At 47.0% G+C, this 17,779-nt stretch overlaps 2 protein-coding genes across 6 annotated transcripts in view; one reads left to right on the top strand and one right to left on the bottom strand.

Moving 5' to 3' along the window:
- The window catches only part of EPO (erythropoietin), a 45,266-nt gene that overhangs the window by 1,675 nt on the left and 25,812 nt on the right, over positions 1-17,779 (bottom strand). The window lies entirely within an intron of this gene.
- The window catches only part of LOC147019097 (chloride channel protein ClC-Kb-like), a 106,485-nt gene that overhangs the window by 88,303 nt on the left and 403 nt on the right, over positions 1-17,779 (top strand). The window lies entirely within an intron of this gene.

The following is a 17,779-nucleotide window of genomic DNA, read 5'->3' as shown; positions in this document are numbered from 1 at the left end:
CAGACACTAGGAGATCTGTGGAAGGGAGAGGGATGGGGCGGGGAACATGGGGAATACAAGATGGATATTACAGGGACTTTCAGGAAGGAAAGCAGGGAATTTGAAGGAGGTGGGTTTGGGGTGGATTAACGAGGGTAGAAAAGATCGATTTTGATGGGGGATGATAAGAGGTGGTGGTGAACGGTTGTTTTGCAGGCCTGGAGGAAAGAATGGGATTGAACAGAGTGTGGGAGTTTATTCCAAAGGCGGGAAAAAAAGAGGAATGAAAGAGTGAAGGTGAGCAGTGATTCGTGATTTTGGTAGTTTTACCAGAAGGGGGGTGTTGGCGGACCTTGAGCGCCCTGCAGAAATATGGTGGGGACAAATCGCAGACAGAGCAAGTGGGGGAAGGGGGGCAAGATCGGAGAGGAGAGGGTAGAAGACAGAAAGACCACGAACCTGCCTGCAGTGAGAGAGTGAGAGGCCCAAAGACTCAGCCTCATCGCGGGAGATACCAATAATCCGAAATGCCTTGGTTTCCACAGCGTGAAGCTGAGAAATGTGAGAGGCAAGAGCACCAGCCCAGAGGGGAGAGCAGTACTCCATCAGGCTGCGGCCGAAAGCTTTGTAAGTGGTCAGGAGCTCAGGTGGGCCGAGGAAGGACTTTGCACGACAGAGGATTCCCAGTCGGCAACTGGCTTTGGTGGCCAGTTTGGAAATGTGGCTTTCCCAGGAAAGATCATGACAGATAGTGAGACCCAGAAGTTTGAAATAAAGGACTTCTTCCAGAGGATTGCTGAGAAAGTATATGGGGGGTTTTCCAAACGTTCCTATCACAGAGACATAGTGAGAGTGTGAGATTTGTCCGGATTGAAAGACATGTTCCACGTGTTGGACCAGCTTGTGATTTTACTGAGATCTGCAGTGAGCGAAGAAGCTGCTGCTTGCCGGTCTGAGGGATGACAGATGGTATGACAGAGGGTGGAGTCATCAGCAAAGTGATAAAGAGGATTTTCCAGAGAGTCGGAGAGATCATTGATGAAAACCAGAAAAAGAACAGGGCCCAGAACACTACCTTTAGGAACTCGATCTCTGATCGAGCTCTCGAACAGGCCACGTGGCAAATCCAGATCAGAGAAGTCGTCACCGAGGTGCGACAAATAGACTAAATGTAAATCGGTGACTTACTGGAATATTTAACACTGTTGAAAGTAGAGTTGTCAGAATTTGGCAACAGTAAAAGTGGTGACGCTGACGTACCTTTGCACATGAGATGAACTTTGATTGCATCTGAGTGACGGCACAGACTTTATTGTACAGATGTATCATGTATGATTTGCATATTTCTTGGTCATATTCCTCTTTTATTAAAAAAAAACTCCGAGTGAGTTCATCATGCTAACTCATAAAGGTCGATATGCAAACCAAATCACCTCTGGCAATACCTGGAAATGATTCCGAGGCACACACTTTAAGATTGCTTGTTCCGTGCCGTGAAATACCAGCAAAGCCCAGTGAAAGGAAAATGGCGGATCGACCGTAGATGGATGAATTCAAAGAATGGGGGTGACTACATGTGCAACATAAGACACAATGACCGAATAACACAAAATATTTTAACGTTTCAACTACTTCGGGAAGGTGACAAATTCTATATTTTGGATCCCAAAAATTATCATCGGAATGACTGAAGCAAATCTCCATTGATCTAATGAAGTATGCACCTGAGCTTGAACACCTATATTACAGAATTAAATGGGATCACCCTAATGTGTCTCCGACAAAATCAATGCAGGGTGGTTCAGAAATGTGCTTCACTGACTATCTTCTAAAGGGCAAAGAAATAAATAAAAAAAATTGATGGAGGCGTTCCTCTTTTTCTCCCACCTGTGGAACCAACTTCCACATTCCCTTCAATCCCATTCTTCCGTCCATGACCTCAAGACAACTGTTCACCACCATCTCATATCATCCCCTATCTAAAACCATCATCTTTTCGACCCTTGTTAACTTCCTCCAGGTTTCCCGTTTTTCCTTTCTATTACACGCACACACGTACCGGTATTTTCCGGTGGATAAGTCGACGCGAAGTACAAAGCTAAGCAAAATCAACTACGGTAACGAGCAAAACAGTCAGGCAGAAAATAGAGACGCGTTAATTCCTCCCTGACACACTGCCTATGTACTTCCAAGGTCATGAATATTAAGATGGGAATGAATACTTTGTGGGACAAGCTTTCAGATAAACTTGGAATGAAAATCGTTTCTCAACATGTTTAAGAGGTAAAGTATCTAAAACAAGCTTCAGAATCATTATCAGCACCGGCTCGTAGCGCATGATATTTTTCCAGTCCCAAACACATATTTTCTCCTTGACCCCGGACTTCCTGTGCGCAGTCACATTGCCGCCATTTTCCCCAGCAAACTTACCAATTCCCAAACTTAAAAGTTGCCGCGTATGACTTGCGTGACTGTATATATCCTCCTGTATCCACGGTATAAAACACGGTATATATATAAACACGGACTGTATAAACACGGTATATATCGTCCTCACATCACAGGGTCCACGGATATAGACCACCTGAGCCAGAGGTCTAAGACCTCTGCAAATGGCCAAACAATCTTTACAAGTTGCTGGGAGTGGACAGCATTTGTCTTTCCTTCCCAAGCTATAATAGCGGGAGTTGCTGTTGCAAGTCTTCCCAAGGTCGTATAATCTGGCCGAATCGATGGGACCCGTGGGAAGACGCTTATTATATTTAAAAGGATTTATATAAAAGATAAATAACACGGGGAGTCGAGACAATAAAATTTTGATGAATCCAGCACACAAGACAACAAATAAGTGGAAGAAAAGACACAAAGGTATTGTACAAATAAACTAACACTCCTATGACACCAATCTGACTCACACTCGTATTGTACAATGGAGAGAGACGAGCAAGGATTTCACGAGGCCTTTGAGCACCTTTTCTTCTGCCTCCCGACTCCAAAACTCAAAGCTTGGCATTCTCCGCAGCACTCCGGGACGCTTGAGCAGGAACATACACAAAGTGCTGGCAGCTGGCGATCGTCTTGTTCTGGAGACTGGTAAAAATCGATTTACTTCTGTGGGACTGGGCAACTGCTGTGTGCCACAACCCTCAAATTGGTGAACTCTCAACTGCTGGGCACAAGAGTGAACCCAGCTTTTATCCCTTCCTGCCTGGCTCGGCCATTGGCTGATCGGTGTTCCTCGAAGGCGAGGGAGGGGGCGTTCTGTGTCCCCACCTTCCTCGGTCCTGTTCACGCTATCACGCAGTCGCCAGAGCCAAGACCATAGTTATGTATGTGACAGGTCTCACGGGAGGTTTGTGGGTCCATACGCAAAGTGCTACTCAGTATTCAGTCCTGCACTCCCTCACCTCTCATCCTTGCCTGACAGGAGGGTACATACAATTTACAATCTTAGCCTTATGCAAGACTATCGGTAACAACATCACCTTCCTGTAAACATCACCTTCCGGTGCACACGTAAACAGGACAAATGAACCCAACGTGCACCAAGTTACATGGGAGAAATCTAGCCCACTCAACCACACGGATGATGCTATAAAATAGCTGCAAAAGGATCAGTCAGTAAGTCTTCGCCAGTCAGTCTTGAGTCAGTCAGTCCCCACCACTTGAGTCAGTTAGTCTTCGACACAGTCCGCCATGTTTCCACAAGAGGTCAGAGAATGTTCTCCTGGGTGCGAGGCATCTGCTTCTGAGCGTGGAGGGCTGGACGAGGAGGAGGGTCCAGACCTGATCAGCGGCATGAGGGGAAAGGCGGAGCGGAGCGCTGTGTAGCCAGAACTGACGATCAACGATAGACTTAGTAATTACACATACAGACACTCTCACACGCTACATTAAGCCATCATCTCGCACATTCTGTCTCTCCAATATACTGTCTCATCTGCTGTAGACGCACAATACAAAAAGAATAACCTTCCGATATGCATCACTTCACTCTTCCTCTTCTGCATTACATTTGAATCTCATTGCACCTCATTTTGCACCTCCTCACTCATGCACCATAAACCTCCCTCCCCCACCCCCCAGTTTTCTTCTCTCCTCCCCCTACTAAGCGACTTGGTTGCGTTGGTCTGTCCACTGCGCCAGGTACAAAGATGTCATTCACACCTCAAATTTTCTCTCATCTTTCTTGCTCTCTGATTTATTTGGGTGTGTGTCTGCTGGCGCCTATAATGTTAACGTAGGATGAAACTGTAGAAACTTCATATCGGTTTAGCTCTGCCCTGTGTCTTCTCTTTTGTATATAACTGTTTTTCTTTTGCCACACCTCATCAATCCTTGCTTTCCCCTGCTGTGCACATTGCTGAATAAAACATTTTATTGTTGTGCCACATGACCTTTCCTCGCCCTTGCTTTATGAATAAATTGCCTTCATTATAAATGTATCCAGCTCGTTCTGTCTTTTCCTCCATTGGTCCAGCATAGTCCACACACAGTTCAGCCGGGACGTTTTACCCCACCGATTTGGCTGCTATTAGCCAGTGCGTTCTTGGCAGCTCTGCTCGGCTGCACCTGATATGGTAAGTTTCATGCGAGTACACATCGAAGGCACGTTACCCCCCTTGGTAAGGCTATCCACAGGTAAGGTATCACGCAGAGTCGTGTAACCCTGCCAGGATTGGCAGTACCTATCAGCGTTCATGGTTGCTTAGCAACCCATCAGCATGCGGAATTATCTGTGCCTGGTGGCCTCAGAACCAGGCATTTGGGAGGGACCCAAATGCTTCCCCTCGTGGCAATCCTCAAATCCCAGATCCATAACAATATTGTTGCGGACCCGGGGTCGGGGGCGAAGACCACGATGGGTGAACTACCTTGGGTTCCCACCAAACTCTCTGGAATCGCAGGCCGTCGCACACGAATAAGTTCGTGACACGGTCGCTAATCGACGAACGCTAACAACTCGACCACATGACTTAGGGTCCTCATTGTAATGAATGCCATTTACCAAAGGTCAAGTAATCTAATGACTGGGGGACATGCCCTCCATACGCACTTGCTCAAACCGGATCACCTTACCAGATCAGATGCAGCCGAGCGGGACTGCCAAACAGATTGTTGGGGGATAACGTCCCGGCTAAACGAGGGTGCGAACCATGCTGGACCAATGATAGAAAACATGAAAACGAGCTGGGAACATTTTTATACGAAGCATTTATTTACAATCAAGTGAGGAAAAGTATGTGGCACAGTGAATGGGGTTTATTTTTGTGTACAGCAGGGGATAACAAGGAATTGGTGGGGTACGGCAAAAGACATGCAATGTTACAAAAGCAGACACAGAGCAGAGTTATCCCGTTATATCTTCTACGATCTTAATTTATGTTAGGACAGGTGCCATCGCACACACATACACACACACACACACACACGGAAGATTAGATAGCCAAAGAGAAAGAAAGCAGGTGAGGATAAATGAACTCTCAATACCTGGCACGGCCGGCAGACCAATGCAACCCAGAACGCTTAGTGAGAGGGAGGTGGGAGGAATACTAGTTGTGTTTAAGGTGTGGAAGTGAGAGGTGTGGTGTAGTGAAATGTGGGGGGTGCGGTGTTGTGCCAGAGGAAAATGGGATTGCAAGTCAGTAATGATGTTCTTTGTGCATCCAAAGAAGACGGAATAGAGGGGTGGATAGAGAGAAAGAGGAGAATAGATGTGTGAGGAGAAAGATCCCGAACCTTCAATGTAAAGGTCTGTATGTGTAGCATATACCGCCGTGGGATGCTCCATCTGAGCGTGGCCACCTCATGATATGGTGCGTTATCTCCTTCTTAATTAATTTGCCGGAGTTGTGGAAACATGCACTCCGCACTGGTCCATCTGGCTGCACGGGGGTGGCAGTACATCGACAGCACGGCAGAGAGTCTCGGCAGTCGCCCCGGATCAGAAGAAGAAGCGCGTTCTGACAATTGCACACCAATTGTGAGACAGGGAGCGAAGCGACTAGGCAAGAGGTGAGCGAAGAATCAGCGAAGAGCTGAGCAAAGAGCGAAGAGAGTCTAACGGCTCCACGCTCCCCCCTTTTATAAGCCCCGGGTGAAGGGTGGGGTAATGACCGGAAACGAAGCGCTCTGGCCCAAATACTGCTCCTCTATTGGGCCACAGCAGCCCAAGCCACACCCTGCCAGCCTCTGGGACTGGAAACTGTCTCAGTTGCCCACCCGCTTCGGCATGGGTCGGAGCGCCTGACTCAAAATACAGCATGCTCCTTGAGCCGACACCCCAGCCCTGAACCTGCTCCAAGTCCATTCTGAGTGTCGAATAGCAACGGACTTTCCCCGCCACCCATGGAACCCATCAGCCAAAATGCACACCCGGGCCCCGAACCAACTTCCCAGATTGCCCTTCTTGAAACCCCTCCTCATTGCCCCTTGTATTATGACTGGATCAGGGTTGCATCAATTCCAGGTGCTCACCCGGGACGGCCCCAGTGAGATGCGGTCGAGCTATTAACGTCTGTTGCATGGTCAAGCATCGTGAGGTGCTGAGGACAATCCGAGTCGTGCGTTGTTCCTCAAAATATAGTGGCGAATTGTAGCGATGCAGAGGTACAAGTGGGTGTGGGAATATTTTTCCCATGTGCGGGAGATGTTTGTGGTCAAAGTGGTTAGGTTTGATGAGCGAAGTGCAAAGTAATGTGGGATGCCGATTGGAAATTGGCGCGCAGATTTGAACGAAATAATGGCACGTGATGCGTGGGTGGTATAGTGTGTAGTGGAGTGGTGTGGTGGATCCGAGCCATGCGAGGCATCGTGTGCTTATTATCAATTGCCTATTCAATGGCATGTGTGCTTGCATGCTTGTTTTGTACAATGGCTAAAAGGAAAGGGTTAGAGTAGAAATCAGAATATGAATTAAAGATAGTGACTTGACCTAACTACGAGACCCACGCAACGCACTTCATCCCGTTAACCCACTCGACATGAGGGGAGGATTAACTACACGAATAGTAATGAAATAACTGCCTGGAGATCACTGTATGTTGGGTGCCATTGCATTAGAGGTATGCGGGCTTGCTAAACCGCAACAATATTAAAGTTAAAATGCAACTTCTGGCTTGTTAGTAATGTATCATACTCTGTTAATCCCGGGGATGTCAACAAGTCACTTCAGCCAATTCTCAAGTCGAATATATATGTTTGTAAAACTTCATCCAGTGGAAATTTATTGCTTTGTTCCCAGCAAACATTAATCTACGTTAAATTTACTCCTCATAATACGTGGTGGTCGGACTTGAACAGAATCTGATGTACATGAGACTAGTCAGTAACCTCAGCTTGTGTATAAATGGTTTACACGAAAAACGAAATCATTCAACATGGAAAGGGAAAGGAGATTTAATGAAACGTAACTTATTAACTTCAACTGATATCGTAGTTTTCTGTTTTCCTTTTAAAAAGACAAGTCGTGACATAATTTACAAATATTGACGAAGCTGAAATAATCCAAGTCCTCTGCCATATTTCAATCATTCCAAAATCTCTTTATCGGGTTGGGATGTATACGGGGTTAGTGATTAAGGTTAAGCGGCCAAGTTTCCCACCCCTTGGCACTAATGTTCTTGTTTGAATGAAGTCGTTTCCGACGTAGCCACATTGGCAAGATTGGTGCTTTCCGCTTGGACATGGCGTGCTGCCTCGAGAGTGGACACTCCCTTTAACCGTAGCGGTGAACAGCATCTGACCCGGCAGCCATGATTGCTGGCACGCTGCACATGTCACGTACATGGTAGATGTCATCAATCACCGAAAATCATTTATCATTTATTTTAAACCCCGTTTTGATTCGATGTTTATTCAATGATTATTTTCGGAACATTGTCAACAAGTCATTATGAACTCAAGCTGCACGCAAGTCAGGAAGCCCAAAAACTCCCAAGTCCTAGAGTCTCAAGTCCGAGTCAAGTGACAAGTCGCAAAATTTTGTGACTCCAGTCACCGACTCTGTTACAGAGCGTCGATGCTGCGAAAGCAGTTTCTTGGCAAGGATTTTACAGGGTGGTTTGCCATTACCTTCCCAGCAGTAGTAAGGGCAGAAATTTGGAATGCAGCCTTGGTGTCAGCGATAGTTCGCCGACTCTTCGTGAAGGACCCCGTGGGATTTTTAACGTTTACCAACTGGTGCTGGCGGATGGGACACCCAGTTTAAAGTCCATCCGAGGGAAGCCATGCACAATGATGAATTGCCCTGCCTGTGAAACACCGAGATGACAGATTTTAGCCGAGTCGAGAGTCCTACCCAGGCGAGATAAATTAGAGGCAAGTGTACATACAGTCATGGCCAAATATATTGGTACCCTTGCACTTTTTTTCAAACAACTCACAATTTTCTCTAAAAATAAGTTGAAATTGACGAAAGTATTTTGTCTCCACAATTCTTTATTTCACTGTTAATATTACAGAACCATTGTTTTTGATTCAGAACTTAATAGATCCTTTTAAATCAGAAAATAAAAAATAAATGACATTGACAAAATTATTGACTCCCTCGACTTAATATTTGGTAGCACAACCTTTGGACAAAATAACTGCAGTCAAGCACTTCCTATAGCCATGAATGAGCTTCCTACACCTCTCTACTGGCAGTTTGGCCCACTGTTCTTGTGCAAACTGCTCCAGTTCTCCCAGATTTGAAGGGGGCCTTCCACCAACTGCTGTTTTCAGATCTCCCCACAGGCGTTCAATGGGATTTAGATCTGGACTCATTGCTGGCCACTTCAGAACAATCCAGCATTTTGTGTTGAACCATTCCTGGGTGCTTTTTGAAGTGTGTGTTGGGGTCATTGTCCTGCTGCAAGACCCATGACCATCGACGGAGAGCCAGCTTTCTGACACTGGGTTGAACATTGTGCTCCAAAATGCCTTGGTAATCTCCTGATTTCATGATGCCATGCACACAAAGCACTCAGTACCAGAGGCAGCACAGCAACCCCAAAATATCACTGAACCTCCTCCATGTTTGACTGTAAGGAAGGTGTTCTTTTCTTTGAAGGCTTCATTTTGTTTACTGTAAACATAGAGATTTTTTTTTGTGTACTTTGTCGAGGCTCATATGAGAGCAAACACAACACACAGCAAGGGAGGGCATGAGACAAGAGGGGAGGGAGTGGGAAGGTCAAAACAGTGGGGAACAGAGACATTAGGAAATCTGTGGAAGGGAGAGGGATGGGGTGGGGAACATGGGGTATACAAAATGAACACTAAAGAGACTTTCAGGAAGGAAAGAAGGGAATTTGAAGGAGGTGGGTTTGGGGTGGATTAATGGGGGTAGAAAAGATTGAGGCTTTGGATGGGGGATGATAAGAGGTGATGGTGAACAGCTGTTTTGAAGGCCTGGAGGGAAGAATGGGATTGAACAGAGTGAGGGAGTTTATTCAAAAGGCGAGAAAAAAAGAGGAATGAAAGAGTGAAGGTGAGCAGTGATTCGTGATTTTGGTAGTTTTACCACAAGCGGGTTGTTGGCGGAGCTTGAGCGCCTGGCGGAAATATGGTGGGGACAAATCGCAGAGAGAGCAGGGGAGGCGAGACCGGAGAGGAGACGGTAGAAGACAGAAAGACCACCGACCTGCCTGTGGTGAGATGATGTGCTTCACCAAAAATCTCTAGTTTGGTCTCATCTGTCCACAGGACATTCTCTGTCGTACCTTGTTTCTGAAGGTCAGCTTGAATCTGTTTTCAGTTGATCGAGGTGCTTTCTCCACCATTCGAACAATCCTTCACTGCAATCCTCAATCAAGTTTTCTCTTACAGCCATGTCCAGGGAGGATGGCGACAGTGCCATGGGCCTGAAACTTCCTGATAACACTGCATATGGTGGACAGAGGAGCATCAAGGTTTCTGGAGATGGACTTGTAGCCTTGAGATTGTCCATGTTTGGCTACAATATTGTGTGTGATCTCCTCAGACAATGCTCTGGTTTTCTTTCTTTTCTCCATGCTCATTGTAGTACACAGTGACACAAAACAACAGAATGACTCCTTTTTTCTTTTCAAAGAGGTTGAATGAGTGATTTTTATATTGCAGGCACCTACAACTCACCACAGGTGAGTTCAATTCCAAAGTAAAGGAAAATCAGGTCAGGTTAGGTGTGGGAGCATGCGCCGGAGCAGTGCGTCGATGCATCCACTTTCCGCCAATACTCCAGGGGCCTCAGTCTTGCCCTCCCCCAGGCAGATGCCTGGCCCATCCCCATCTCCTTAAGATGCTGATCAACTTGCTGCAACTACGAGGCATGTGGACGGCCCATTGGCCTCCTCCACTTACGAGGCTCCCTCGCTAAGTGAATCTGGTGAGCAAGATCAGCGTCAGGAAAATGAGCCGGATGTCCATACAGCCGCAGCTGACACTCATGGACTACACAGGTAACAGATCTCATTTGAGTCTCTTGCAGCAACTGCTCGTTAGACACAAAGTCCGACGAGCAATAGCCAAGGATCTCCGAAGAGGCCTGGAACCAAAGGAATTAAGTCTCTGTCTCAAATCCTTGGTCAGAGTCCAAGTCTCACGTTCATAGAGCAAGAATGGAAGCACCAAGGACCTGAAGACTCGAACTTTCATCCTCCTGCACAGGTACCGACAGTGGCACACCCCATGATCCAGTGAATCCATGACTCCCCAGGCACGACCCAGACGTCTAACGACCTACGGCTCACAGCCAACAGACATGACTATCACCGCCAAGGTAAATTAATCTCTCAATGACCTCAACATCCTCACCACAAATAGGTACAGACAAGATAGCAGCATCCAAGATGTCAATGAAAGCCTGGATCTTAGTTTTGACTGAGGAAACCCGTAATCCCAGCGGCTCTGACTCCTCATTCAGCACCTCGAGGGCCAACAAAAGGATAGCTAAAGTCTCCGCAAATATGACTGCATCGTGTGCGAAATCAAGGTCAGAGATCTTGACATTCCCATACGATGCACTGCAGCTTGATCTCTCCGACATCCTCCCTAGATTCCAGTCCATACAAGTGCTGAAATGTGTGGGGGTCGGTACACACCCCTGATAAACTCCAGTAACAACTGGAAATAAGTCGGAGATGGTACCACCACATGTCACAGCACTCTCAGTTCCAGAGTATAATTCATACATCAGATTGATCAGTTTTGGTGGCACCCCACGAAGACTAAGATTCCTCCAGAGAGCATCCCGATTCACCGAATGAAACGCTTTACAGAGATCAACATAGGCTGCAAGCAGCTCCTGCCGAAACTCTCGTCAGTGTTCGGTGAGAAGCCGAAGGGCAAGGATACGGTCAATGGTTTACCTCTTTGGTGTAAAGCCTCACTGCTCTGGATGCTGGTGCTTAAGCAGATGGTGGCGAACCATATCAATAATTATCTGAGCAAAGACCTTCCTGCCACTGAGAGCAACGTCACCCCTCGGTAGTTGTTGCAGTCTTGACGATCACCCTTCCAATTCCAGAGGGAGACAACAAGGCCCCTCTTTCAGTCAGTTGGGATGATACCAGTGTTCCAGGCAGAGCACAGAACTACTTGCAACGACATCAGTACAGCACTTCCACCAGTCTTGAGAAGTTCAGCATGGATGCCATAGATGCCAGGAGCTTTATCCCATTTCAATTGGTTCACCACAGCCTGTGTTTCCACAAACGAAGGTGGACCACAGATGATTGGAGGGTCAACAATAGGGATAATAACACCCCTGAAATCCAACTCAACAGTTGGTGGATCGCTCAAAGTAACTGGCCCAGCGGGCCTTCACTTCAGACTCCTCTGTCAAGAGCCATCCACCCTCAGCTCTAACTGCAGTACACCGAGGGATGGACTTGGAGGAACGCAATGTGCGAATTCCCCTGTCAACAGGATGAGAATCACCTGACCACAGGTGATGCTGTACCCCCTCCCAGATTCTTCGTGCATAGGCCTTCTTGTCCACCCTCAGTGTATGTACAGCTTTATGCCTGAACTCCCTCAACAGCTTAGATCTGCGAATAAGCCTGGCCCTGCAACTCTGGTCAATGGTATCCAGTGTCCTTTGAGAGACAAAATTCTTCTTCGCCCTATGTTGAGTTCCAAGACATCCACCAGTAACATCAACGATAGTGGTCTTGAAAGCACTCCACAACTCTTCAGGATCCTCAAAGCACTCAGATCCCTCAAATCCCCAATCAGCCTGCTCGAAAACTCTTCAACTATCTTCTCATCCTTGAGCTTGCCAACATCTAGCCTAGGCTGGGATGGTACCATTCTCCACGATTTAAGCTACAACTTCAGAGTTGCTTCAACAAACCTGTGGTCGGTATTGAGTAACTGAGCACTCCGTTAGACCCTGCAGTTCTGGATCATCCTCCAGCGACCATCAACAAGCACGTGGTCAATCTCCTTTACCACACCACCAGCATTGGAAAACCAAGTCGAGCGATGAGCCTGTGGTTGCTGAAACCATGAACCAGCCATACAAAGTCCATGACTTCTTGCAAAGTCAAGGAACTTGGTGCTATTCTGGTTTGCAGTTCCAGACCCATGGGGACCAACACATGTCTCATAACCATCCCCATCAGTTCCAGTCAATGCATTGAAATTCCCCAAGACAAGAAGAGTATCTCGCCTGGGGTACTGATCAACCACAGACTCGAGCCCGGCATGGAATGCGTCCTTCACGGTGAGATCACTCGCTTCAGTCGGAGCATAAACAGAGACCAGACAAACGACACCCAAGGTGTGACAAATCCTTAGTCTCATAATATGCTCGTTGACCGGTGTTACCTGAATTACCATTGGTATCAGCTTATTGGACACAGCTACAGCAACTCCTTGGACATGGTAACCATCAGAGTAACTAGACCAATAGTAGGTGTAACCACCCACCATGATCTCTGACCTGGGAAGGTTACCCTGTGTTTTTCCTCCTATCATCAAAGAGTGGAGGTCCCAAAGGTTTGGCCCCAATCCCATCATCCGGTGAGCAGCTGCACAGGGCATATTCCCACGGAGTGGGTTTTCAAATTACTTTTTGGTTTTCTTGTGTTTTGCGGAGTGAAGGGTTTTACAGTGGCCGGAGTGAAAATCCTACCACCAACCTCCGACAAAAAGTAACCCAACTGCAGGAGGATGTCCTCAGGCACAGTTGGGTACTAGATATGGATTTACATGGTACCTGTAGCAAGTCACAGATTTGATCTGGCTTGACCTGACAACAATCACCGGCTTGAAACCTAATTATTTCTCACAACTTCTGAAAGGTGCCAATAATATTGTTGCGGTTATGGAAACCGCATCCCTCCAACACCAACAGCAGCCAACACACAGTGGTTCCCAGTCAGTTATTTCATTAATGTACGTTTAGATAGTCCCTTCCAACGGGACAATGCGTTGTGTAAATCTCATAGTTAGGGCTCATTAAATCTCTGAACTTCATTCCTACTCTGCCTTTTTCTCTATTCCTGAGGTCAATCCAAGCAAGGGGTCCTCGCATGAGCCAGCAGGCACTATGCTCGGATACTCATCAGTAAAAACCACAGCCGCTCCCTTCAAGTATGAATGCGTCCTCACAGAAGACCAAGGGCAGCAATAGAGGCCAATAATAAATGCCAGCGCTGCACGGAGCGCGTGCCCCACAGAGACGACCCCCCACCCACTGTTCAGGCGATCAGAGGCATAACCAACACACCAAATACTAACAACATACAGTATGCATGCGGCACACTCTTCTTCAATCCAAATCTCCATTAATAAATATATCTGTCCCCTTTTCAATCCGAATCTCCCTCTAATAATTATATCTAATCCTTTCCCTGAATTCCCTGACACAGATCAGGGCTGGCACCGTGCACATGACTCCGCCTCTGACAACAGTGAACATGATGCTTGATGACGGGCAGACCCGCGTGCTGACCACATGTACAATGGCGGACCCGCGTGCTGACCACGTGTACAATGGCGGACCCGCGCGCACAGTACGGAGCATGCTCGATGGCAGGCGGACCCGCGCGCTGACCACGTGTACAATGGCGGATTCGCGCGCAGCCCGTGATACTTTATCATCGTACAGAACGGGGCATGAATAACACACGTCTTTGGTTGGGTCAGCGCATGGGGTTACAATAACGTCTCACCGTCGGTATTCGCTCACCACGATGGCCACAAGTGTCTCCCGTGGACGGCATACATCCTTCCTGCACCTCCGCCTCGATGCAGCTGCTACCAGGCAGAGGCATGCTGTGCGGCCGGATCGCTCAGGCCGCATGGCGCACCACGGAGCAGGCACATTGACCAGTGCCAACTGCGGGTTGTCGGGGCACGGCACGGAGTTCGGTGCAAGGCGATTCATATCATGGAGTTCGGTGCAAGGCGATTCATATCACGGGGTTCGGTGCAAGGTGATTCATATCATAGGGTTCGGAGCGAGACAATTCCGCAGCTTGGAACCATCTTGCTGGAAGTGGAGTGGAGCCGTCTCTGGCCATCATGGCCGGGCCGCGCAGTGGCTGGGGCCCAACCAGAGCACCCGATTCGGGTGACGAGACATCGCTTCGGGTCGTCGTCCCCACCCCGCACCACAGGGTCTATAAATGGACGTGTAGCGGAGCCACTAGTGTGTCATTCCTGCTTGTCGTTCCTGCTTGTCGTTCCTGCTTGTCGTTCCTGCTTGTCGTTCCTGCTTGTCGTTCCTGCCCGTTGTTCCTGCCCATCGTTTCCTGCCCGTCGTTCCTGTCTTCATTCTTGTCGGCTCATTCTGTCTGGCTTGGGATCGACAGTCAGCCCATTCCCCTGCTGGCTCTGCCCTTCTTTACCAATTCGCTTGCTGACTCCACCTTCTTCACCGCCTCGTCGTCTCTCTCCACCCATTGGCTTCTGACTCCACCTAAGTCCCTCCCTTCATGCCCGACAGTTGCATCTCATTCCCTGGACCGATGTTAGCTGCATGAATTGCCACAAAGCAAGAGACGACGCGCCAGCTGTCAGGAAGGTATCGCCCAGCAGAGCATCCCCCCAAATCGTACTGGTGATGTGGTCGTGCAATCGTGCAAGGTATCGAGAGAGCGTTAGCCTCATCTCCTCTCCCTTTTCTCTTCATTAACTCCTCTTCATCAGGGTGTGTGTGTGTGTGTGTGTGTGTGTGTGTGTGTGTGTGTGTGTGTGTGTGTGTGTGTGTGTGTGTCATGACACCTGTCCTCACTTAAGTTAAGATTGTACAATAATTATATCGGGATAACTCTGCTCTGTTTCTGCTTTTGTAAGTTGCTTGTATATTGCTGCACCTTTCACATTTCTTCCTATCTCTGCTTACACACAACAATAAAAGCTATATCCACTGTGCCACATATCTTTCCTCACCTGCCTGTAATAAATCCCTTTGTAGAAATGTTCCCAGCTCGTACTTATCTTTTCTGTCATTGATCCAGCATGGTCCGTATCCTAACTTAGCCGGGACTTTATTCCCAAATATCCGTTCCTTTTAGCCGGGACATCCTTGGCAGTGTCGCTCGGCTGCATCTGATCCGGTAAGGTGATCCGGTTCGGACAAGGCGTACTGAGGGCATGTCCCCTGGTAATTAGGTCACGTGTTTAATTAGGAAACCCGATTAACCCAAAGACGGGAGGACCCTAGGTCACGCGGTTGAGTTATTGGCGTTCACCGTCGATTAGCGACCCGCCACGTCATGGAATTATCCGTGTGCGACGGCCTGCAATTTCGGGGAGTCTGGTGGGAATCCGAGATAGCTTCCCTTCCCTGGTGGTCTTCTCACCCGACCCCGGGCACGCAACAATATTGTCCGGGCCATTTTAGGATTTCTTTGTGGCATAAGCTAAGATTTAGTAGTTTTTAAAGCTTTTTTTGTTTTGTTCCACTGTAAACCAAAGAAATACATATATGGATCCCAAAAGATCTTTTAATTTCAACAATTTTCTGGAAGAAATGGTATATTATTTGAAAAAAAAAGTGCAAGGGTGTCAATAATTTTGGCCATGACTGTACCCCGAGACCATCCTGCCAGTCCACTTTTGGCTCAATTGCATGTATTAGGATTACGCTTTATTCATGCTTTAAAGAGGTGGTTGGAGATGCCCCTCTGCCTGGTGTTATCAAGCGCTGAGCAAACATTTTGGGCTGGCAAGATGCACAAACGAATGAAAGGCCATAATATGGTAATACTATTAGAAAAACAGAATTATTAAGAAAAGTTGCTTGACTTGAGAAAACCATACATATTTGAATACCGCTTTAGTAGCTCAACTACTACTCAACTACTCAAGTAGCCGTAGTAGTAGCTCAACTACGGAGGGGTGGTGAAATCCACATAGCCCAATTGTGCCCCCCGTGTACGGAAGCATGAGGCTCTCTCATGAGTGTACAGTCAGCGGTAAAAGATGTCTCCTTAGTCAGGAACTATAAAGGCCCAGGCGAGCTGTTCTTCTGCCCAAGCTCTTCTGGCTGCCATAGTTCTCCGTCTGTATTTTTTTGGTGTTGGTGTATTTTTTTTTGGGGTTCGCGCTGGATTTTCTCTGAGGTCCTTGCATCATGCAGTGGTGGTTCGGCCACGAGGCGACGCTCACGGAAGGAGGATCACAGGGAGCTTACCCTCTCCAGCTCCCTGGTCATCACTGTGCAGACAAGCCGCTCAAAGCCGCTCGCCGGCCCGTTGGATTCCAAGCCACGAACAGGCAAAACTCGGTTGCGCACGAGGTTCTTCTGTCTCGTCTTCTCTCTCCTTCTGTCTTGTCAACCCCAGAATGAGTGAGATAAGCTCAAATGATCAAGTTCATTGTTGACACCGTGGATGTGAGGGTTATGATCCCCACGCATAAAATAAATAAATAAATAAATAAATAAGTAAAACGGGGGCTATTGTAATCGGCTCCAATCCGTCTGCTGTTAACTCGGAATACATTGTAATAGTTATTTCATATCACATGTTCAGCATAAGCACATAAATATATTTGCACCCAGTGGACCAATGTTCAGTTTGTCTGCTGTAAATTCAGAATAAATTATCATAGTTATTTCATAGTACATGTTCTGGCATGTATTCTAAGGTGGGTGGGAGGTTTCATAAATTCCTCAATGCAATTATCATTTTGAGTTTCCACCCATATGAATCTGTTCGCTCTCCACATGTAAACCTTCACAGGTTCAGCATTCGCAGTTTCGCAATTTACCGCATCTGGAAACATCCGCTAGCAGCCTGAAACTTTGCATGCAGACAAAGAAAACTCCAAGGAAATGGAAGAATGAGTAGGATATCCCAAAAAATTGTGGGCGGATTCAGACAAAACTTTGTGGACAGGTTGGGTGTGTGATGAGGATGAATTGATTAGATTTTGTTGAATATCTGGATCCAGATCAGGACACAATAATTTTTTCAGTGATTCTTCACAATTGAGAGACAGGGCCAAAAACGATATATAGCACGATGTCTCAAAAAGTTGTGGACGGGTTATGACAAAACTTGGTGGATGAGTTGTGCAGGTGACAAGAACAAGCTGATTTTTGGTGAAGGTCCGGATCAAGCGATTAAACTAATGGCTTGTTTGCTCGGTCAGGCAACCTTATCATCATACCTTTACCATTCATATAGACTATATATATATATATATATATATATATATATATATATATATATATATATATATATATATATATATATATATATTTGTCGATAGGCATGTATGTATGTATTTATTTATTTTTATTTATCGGGATGTGCTTACATATTGTGTAAATACCTAGGCTGTTCAGTGTGGCAGAGATATGCACTCTACTGAGTGCAGT

This window comes from Eptatretus burgeri, chromosome 10 (genome assembly GCF_056783735.1).
Source record: "Eptatretus burgeri isolate ZD-2024b chromosome 10, Ebu_testis_v1, whole genome shotgun sequence".
NCBI classification, from domain to species: Eukaryota; Metazoa; Chordata; class Myxini; order Myxiniformes; family Myxinidae; genus Eptatretus; species Eptatretus burgeri.
Note: the sequence above shows the minus strand (reverse complement) of the source record. Positions and strands in the feature narration are given on the sequence as shown.